The following is an 8,651-nucleotide window of genomic DNA, read 5'->3' as shown; positions in this document are numbered from 1 at the left end:
TATGAGTGCTAGCAGGCTATTTCCAAGAAACCAATATAGAAACAGATTTTTGATTTAAAGATTTATTTTTTTCAAATACCAAATATCCGTGCCCTCCTTCTAGTTGGTTGAAGAACATAACAAGTTATATTGTTTGCTATTTATATTTTAAAATTTTATAAATTTTTAAAGGCGGCACAGCTACCATTCAAATTACTTGTAGTTTGTTATGCCCTCAGACAATGAGAATATGTGCTCTCCCACTCCTATTAATTTGAAGAATAAGAATAGATTCTTTGATTTTATGACCAGGTGAATCTGTTTATCCTCAGGGAAGACATGATGTGGAATCCTCGATTCACTGAAAGCACTAGCAGGAACTTTTGCAGAGCTGGAATCTCTCCAATTGTTCTATACATAGAATTCAATCTTAAATATGCAGGAGATTCCTCACAATATCTCAGGCTTTAAATTCAACTATAATTTTGTACACCACAGCTCATTTTTTGGTACTGGATCATTTTGAACCAAGACATGTGCTTGCAACCACTGGTAAAGTCCTTCTGAAGTGCAATAAATATTCAGACTGAAAACTCTACTAACTCAACAGATTGAATAGATTGAACAGACTGAAAATCTTACTATTAATAAAATGGCAACTGCTATCATTTGTATATAACAAAAGAGAGCATGCAGATGTATAGACTTAAAATTCCTAGCCATAAAAGCCTTATAAACCAAAATCAATTTATATAAAATTTAATTATAAGCATATCTATATGTTTACAGGATTATAATTACAGATTCCACAACTTAAAGAAAACAGCATGAAGGCAACATACCTCTCTCTCTGCATTTAAAAATGCAGGTATATTAAAAAAAACTTGGGAACAGGGAAATGCTGGGGGATGTATGAACTGATTTTCTGTAGGAATGAAAAATTTTATTTATTTTTTTTTTAATCACCAATAGCTAATTTCCAGATAGGATTTGTAGGAGCAAGACTGATCCTCATATCTCACAGCTGTAACTAAGATTCTATAAGATGTTTTTTCTGGATGTAAATGATGAAACTGATCTTAAGCTAACCAGAATATCAAAGATCAGATCAGATAATCTTTCTGAATGTTCTGTTATTTATTAACCAAATTTATTTATAAACCAAATTGCATTGAACCAAATTCAGAACATGAATGTGACAATTTGTGACCAAGTACCAGTGTCCTACTTGGAGAGATCAAAAATGCTAAGTTTTTTTCCTAAAGAGCAACATCATTTATTGTTTCTGAGTGTAAAAATGCTAGTATGAAACACAAACAAAGATGTCTCAAAGGGACGAGAGATGACTTCCAAAATGACCTCGCAAACAGCATTGCAAGACCCTCTGCCCCACTGGAAAGCTGAAAAACAAGAGATTTCCATGAATCTCTTTTTCTGAGGCCAAAACACATTTTAAAAGTGCTGTCAGAAAACCTGGGGAAGTTCAGTACAGTTTTTGGAGAAGCCAAAGCTGCAAAACATTAGGCTTGGAATGCTTCAAATTGAACTGAAATTGAATGCACAGGATGTCCTCTTCAAGAGGAAGACTTCCTCTGGGGGAAGGTTTCACACACACAAAAAATAGTATTAGAAAGTACTTTTCTGATGCTTTAGAGGTAGTTGCAAAAAAGAATATGAAGGGGTCATCCTGCCCTACAAATAGAAGAACAAAAAAAAATTATTTAAAAACCCAAACAAACAAAACAAAAAACAAACAATCCCCCAAACCTACAAAACAAAAGAAAACCAAACCAAAACAAACAAAACCTCCAAAACCAAATAAAAAACAAAAAGCCCCATACCAAGGAGAAGTTCTGGAATACTTGATTTCCTTTAGATATTTGTGTGTTTATTTTATTTTTATTTTATTTTTTTTTATTTTTATTTTATTTTTATTTTAGATATTTGTGTGTTTGCTTTTGGTTTCCTGTAAAGTTTCTCACTGCCTAGTCTGATTATCCCAGACTATCCCTGGGTTATCCCAGGACATTCAGGGGAAGGTGTTATAACTAAGTAGTTGCCCTGGACTGGGGAAGTAGCAAGCTTGCCAAGCTACCCCGTGGTCTGTCTGGAGGGGTTTGTGTCCCCGTCTGCCTGAAAAGAAAAGCATGTAATGAGGGGTCTGACACATGCTGAAAATCTCTTTAAAAGCTGAACTCAAGATCACACTTTTCAGCAAAAGTATATGGCTCAAGATGACAGCTTTGCTTCCTTGCCACATCTCTAGTAGGGCCATTCTCTCTCCTCTCACATCTTTATCCTCAGCTTCTCAATCTCTGCCCATTTGTAGTTGCAGGTCAGCTCTTCCTTATCCTGTCAGAAACCATCATAAGGCCAGACAATGAAGCAAGATAGGTCACAACCTATATAATACTCTGGGTTGTTGGCTTGTGCAGCACCTGTGAAGAACATTTAGGATTAAATGAGCACTTCTAGCCCATGGGCACTGACAGAACAGAAAATGAAAATGAGTCACAAGGCATTCATATTTTGCCTGGGTTACTGAAATCACCTGCAGAGGTTCCAAGTGTGGTGTGGGAATCAAAGGCTCATTTATGTTTGAAAAGACCTCTAAGATCATTGTTAACCTAAAACTGCCAAGTCCACCACTAAACAATATTCCTAAATGCCGCATCTACAAGTCCATTAAATAACTCCAGTGATGGTGATTTAACCACTTCACTGGGAAGAAGAAATTGAGGGTGCTGGTGGATGAGAAGCTGTGTGTGACCTGACAATGTGCACTGACAGCTCAGAAAGCCAAGTGTATTCTGGCTGCATCAAAAGCAGTGTGGCCAGCTGGGTGAGGGAGGGGATTCTGTCCCTCTGCTCTGGTGAGCCCCTACCTGCTGTGCTGCACCCAGCTCTGGGACATGCTGTGTAGGAAGGACATGGACTTGTTGGAGAGAGTCCAAAGGAGGGACACCAAGTCAATTAGAGATATAAAGCACCTCTCCTATGAGGAAAGGGTAAGAGAATTGGGACTGTTCAGCATGGAAACAAGAAGGCTTCAAAATTATCTAATTGCAGCCTTCCAGTATCTGAAGGGAGCTTACAAAGAAAGATGGAGAGGACTTTTTATAAGGGCATGTAGTGCCATAACAAGGGGTAATAGTTTCAAACTGACATTACATTTGGGTTAGATGTTTGAAAAAAGTTCTTTAATGTGAGGGTGGTGAAGCACTGGAACAGGCTACCCATAAAAGTTGTAATTGGTCCATCTCTGGAAGTATTTAAGGCCAGGTTGTATGGGGCTCTGAGAAAACAGGTCAAGTGGAGAGTGTTCCTGTCCAAAGCAAGGAGGTTAGACCTAGATGATCTTTAAGGCCAACCCAAACCATTTCATGATTCTATGATCTTAGTGGTCTTTTCCAACATAAATGATTCTATGATTCCTTGTTCTCCAACTCTTTCCTTTTAGTGGCAATATTTGCAGGAAGGGAGAGCCCCAGTGGCTGTGCACTGTTCTTCTGAGAAGGTATGAAAACCTCAGGGGTGTGTAGTCACCAAACGTGGTTCAAACAATGCGCATGCTTTATTTCACCAGAATTGCACACTGCCATCACAAGGGATTCAGAGACAGTTTTCTTCTCTGCTTCTCAGTTGTTTAGCTTTACAACTAAAAAGAGTGTGACCCCAAATTTTTTCATATTTCCAACTCTCTTAATTCCAGCTGAGCTCACACTGTCATTCCCAATCAATGTGGCTGCTGCAGACTGACTGAACAGACTGACATATGTGAAGATAATTCAGTAAGAATGAAAAGAATTCAGTAGAAAAAGAGAGTTTGTTGTTCAGGTGTGCTGTGACTGTTAGTATTAATTATGTATTTTTCTTTTGGTGGTCCCATAAGGAAAATTGGAAAAGTCTAGAGAGAGATATTATAGATAACAACCTTGTGGTGGTTATCCAACATTTAAAGAGAGAGCTGATTGATTGTTTTCTTTTGTAAAATTATTTTTATCTTTGATGGATCATTTTCACTTTTTCAGACCTTGATATAAAAACCAAGATTCACTTTTCTGAGTCCCTATTCCAAGTAACCTTGCTGCAGCAAAGCAAACAGCTCTCAATGCCATCACAGAAAACCTATGAGAATTTAAAAACAGTTAAGACACTAGGTCCAGCCCACAAGCTGCAGTTAACAACACAGGGCTTCCCTTTCACATGACTGTTACACCTCTCTAATTGTACCTCTGAAGAGTCAAGCCTCACCCAGGGCTTTACTGCGGAGCTCTGCCCCAGCTTGTCTGGAGTACATTAGTGACAGAACTTGGCTGTCATCTGACAGAACCACTGTCCTCTGAACTCCCTTCATGGATACAGACTGAAGTGGGAAATCCCCCTACCACAGTATTTTATTTGCCTTCCCTCTTGAATTCATTATGAATTTCACCTCCATTCCACAATGGGCCTACATTTAGTTAAAGAAGATTCCTTGCTAGATCTTGCTAGTCCTAAAACTGTAGAGTCTGTGTTTCTGCTGTCTGTCTGGAAGCTCTGTGATACAGAGCAATATTGTATTAATTTAACATTAATTAAATTTAAATTAATTAAATTAATTGTATTAATTTAATTTAACTGCCTAGTGCTGTTAAATAGTCCCTCCTACTCTGTTTACAGTTTTCTTGCCAATCTGGGATCAGAACTTTGACCTTTTGCCCCACTTCATATGTCTAAGCCTTAATTTGTCAATCATACCAGGTTTTCTGCTTTTTACATGATTCAGCAAGGTTCTTAAAGCCATAAACCCACTTCCACTCCGGTGGAAATGCAGCACATATGGTACTACTGACTCCTGTAATGATTCCAGCATGATTTTCTGTTTGTCCCTCACAAAGATCAAGGACCTCTCTCACCCTCCTGAAAACAGGACCATGTAAGGCATAAACCCCATGGTCTCTTTTGAGACCCTTTGTCATGCAAGCAGAGATTTCTATAGTTATGTACCTTCATATCCCTGCTTTTGGCTTTGTAAGTCTCAATATGACTTTGGCTGTCCAAGTAGGCCCTCACAAACCACTCCCAATTCTCTTGGGATTGTCTTGTCTTCACACTGCTGGTAATGATATAGGATGATCTAGAAACTTCAGTCAAAAAATCATTTTCAGAGTACTTTGAAGGTCCTTAAAATACACTTTATCAATTAAAATATAATTCATCAATTTGCTGATGAATTTTATTCTCTAACCCATCTCAAAGGACCATCCCAACAAATGACTATGTAATTCAGATTGTACTCAAGATGGTAAAAAATATTTTATTTTTAAATACAGAAGAAATTATTCAACAAACCTAATATTACCTAAACCAAAACCAGATTAAATGGGAAGCTGAAGAGCATACAAGCTGGTAAAGAGACCAAATAAATATTTGCTTGATCACTTGTTTTGCCTCTAACATTGCAAAGTACAAGATGAGACATTTTGATTCACTGTGATGCCTAATTATTACACTTTACTCATGTGAAGTTTCTTTACAGCCCCTTTCATAGTATTTCTTGAAGCAGGAATTTCTCAATTTTTTTTAATATAATTTTTTTTCTTTTTATTTCTTTCATTTGACCTCAAATGAAGAATAAACCTAGTTCATAGCCTTCGAAGACTACTTTTAGGTTGAAAATTAATTTAAAGTTAGCAAGATAATGGAGAAATGTTAAGGCAGAGGAATTGTCTCAAAAAGGTCACATAACCATGGATATTGGAGTTATTTCTTTTTTGTTGATTTTGGTCATCTTCCACTGGGTATTTAAAAACATATAGTACACATTGTACTAATATCTTAGAGAAAATACATATTGGAAATATCCCACAAAATAAGAATATTTCTGTCATTTATCATATGTACTCTTCACACTTCTACAGAAACGTAACATTCTACTCATTTTGTCTTGTGAGGGTCCCAACTCTAAATAACAGCTATATTTAACTTTTTTATGTGCTTTTTCTTTCCTATAAAATTATTTTGTTTATATTAAGAGTCATATTAAGAGTCATTTAAGTCACTGCTTTGAACAGGTGTGTAGGAAGAATCTGGCTATACTTTTAATCTTCTAATTATGTAACTTAATTTCACATCTAAAAGTTTTATCACGTAATTATTGAAAGATATTTTTAATCTGAAATGGGAGATCTGATTCAGTATGAAATCAGATTGACATGGTAACATTTGGATTAATTAATTTTTTTTTCATTTTAGACTTACTTCCAAAATAATTTACCTTTTCTGTAGTTGTTGATATTACTTTTTAATGTGACAACTGTGACATGCATTTCCACAACAGATGGATTAATGTCATTTTTTAAAAAATTACTTCACCTAGACAGGTGTTTCCTGTATGTGTTTGACATGAAATTAAACATTGCTCCAGATGTTCTGTTTGTAGCAAAGCCAGTTAATTTTATTAGAACATTTAATCACAGATCAACAGTATCATAGAAATGCAGTCTGTGTGAAGTAGATATTTAACAGAACTTCCTAAAGTGGAAGAATCTGCATAGAGTGAGGTACATGGCTTTGTAGGTGCATCCCATAAATGTACAGATGTGGCACGTTGCATTTTCTGAATTCAGACCTCAATTCATGTTTTTCGCTTACCTAAAAGAATTTTGGTACAAGATAGGCATTTTTGACTGGAGAATATTGATAGCTTTTGGTTTTTTTCTGATATATCATCTCCCTAACCTCAGGTTCTATTTCAAAACAATGTATTTTGAATTATATGAGACTCCATATCTTTGGATGTGGGGAGTCCTGCGCTGTTTTAATGCTTGGTACCCTTTTGTTAATCTAGAGTTGCATACACACACAGGTAATTGCCCTGCTTGTAATGCATGAACTAAGATCTTTTATGCCAGACTTAAATATCATTACATGCCTAGCTATTCTTCCATTAAGATTAGCTATAGATTTCCCATTAATTATTACATCAGATTTATTCATCATTAATAAATTAGATCTCTGTGTTCTGTCAGGGATTTCTTGGGACTCATGAAATAGGTGAAGAAAAAGCTTTAATGTAGCCCTGATGATTCCAGGGTAAATGTAGAAATATTCATATTTTTTAACTTTGAAATACTAGTTTATGTATAGGGACTAATAACAACTTAAACCCCTGTGATGATTGATGTTTTTTGTTGGCCCGTCACCTCATTGTATAGAAGTTTGTTTTAATGAGTTTCTCTAATGAATATTTTATACTGATACTTGGATGAATGGCATATGGTAAATGCAAGGTAAATTACAGCTCTTTAAATAAATATTTTTCATAAATTATTTATTTTGTGATGCCTGTATTGGTTAGATGTCATGTCAGATGAAGACTGGAAATTATTTACTCTAATACTTATTTGAGAGTTGAAAAAGTAAAAGACTTTTAATTATTAACAAGCTTCCAATATACTCATGTAATTTATAGGAAACTACCATAAATTGTGTAAGATTACAATTTTGTGAGGACAGTTTTATTTGTATCATGCAAAATAGAATAATCTCTTGTAACTTTACAAGAATTTTTATTTATTCATACAAAAAATATTGTGCTATTTCTGCTAAAAACTGTTTTGATGAAATCTGGCTTCTGAAAAATTATGAGTTCTTTACAACTGTCATTATTTCCATCATTAGTGTCTGGCTATTTTTAATGGTGCCAGAAATTAATGTTAAAAATCGGCAAGGACATACATAGTGGATTGAATATCTTTGGGTTTTTTTGGAGTCCACAGTTTTTACAAATGAAGCTGCAGAACATAGATATTTCTATGTAGAGTAATGACCCCCCACTGAATTATTCCCACTTTGGTTATTCTCAGTGAAATTAAAGAAAGCTGAAGGAATTTTAGCATCTTTCAGAACTGAACCATTTTTCTTTTAGATATGCCAATGCCTACCATATAAAAATAGACCACATAGGTGCAAGACATCTGCTGGAATACTTAACATGGAACTGCAACAGTGTCTAGATACTGTCATATTTAAATTTGTCATGTTAGAGATGAATATAAGTTGTGTTCACCTGAAGATAGTTGAATTTTAACTTTAGACATAACCTATTATGCATAGTCCTACTTACTAGGAGCTAATTTCATGACTAATATATTCCATATGCTTTTTAGAATAAACAGAGCAAAAACTGTAACTAAATCACATCTGTTTTCAAGAGGTTTTTATATGTCTGTAATCTAAATTCCTAATTCATGGCATAATTCTGATGTGGAACTTTTTCTCATATGTATACATCAGGTGTCTGCTTTTTACACTGTTCAGAATGGTGGCTAAATGCGTGATCTAGTCTTTGGGAAATAAAATATTTTCAAAGTACTAAAAATCACTGTCATTTTCATAAGTTTTTGGTGAATACGCTAATAAAAAGGTATACAGTAGATATTGATTATACAAACTAAGAGAAAGTGTGAAGTATTCAGTCATCTTAAAGGTCTTTTTGAGCCTGTGCAATTCTATGATTCTCTATCATATGGTAGGTTTCTCATTGAGAGGAATGCCTTGAAATTCTCTTCAAGGAAAGCTAGGTAGACTTTTCTTAGGTAGACTTCTGTTGCAACTGATATTTTGAGTTGAATCAATTAAATTCCTTAATAACAATATTTAATACAAAGGAACACTTCTGTTACTTT

At 35.1% G+C, this 8,651-nt stretch overlaps 1 long non-coding RNA gene across 1 annotated transcript in view; it reads right to left on the bottom strand.

Annotated features, from left to right (window-relative positions):
• Window positions 1-1,998: 1,998 nt before the first annotated feature.
• Window positions 1,999-8,651, bottom strand: part of LOC111924630 (uncharacterized) — a 44,937-nt gene continuing 38,284 nt past the window's right edge. The window contains exon 5 of the long non-coding RNA XR_002861754.2: window positions 1,999-2,417. This is a non-coding gene — a long non-coding RNA (uncharacterized LOC111924630). The remainder of the gene's footprint in view (window positions 2,418-8,651) is intronic.

Source organism: Cyanistes caeruleus, chromosome 1 (genome assembly GCF_971803275.1).
Source record: "Cyanistes caeruleus chromosome 1, bCyaCae1.hap1.1, whole genome shotgun sequence".
NCBI classification, from domain to species: domain Eukaryota; kingdom Metazoa; phylum Chordata; class Aves; order Passeriformes; family Paridae; genus Cyanistes; species Cyanistes caeruleus.
The sequence above is the reverse complement of the archived record's forward strand: the minus strand, read 5'-3'. Positions and strand labels throughout refer to the sequence as shown.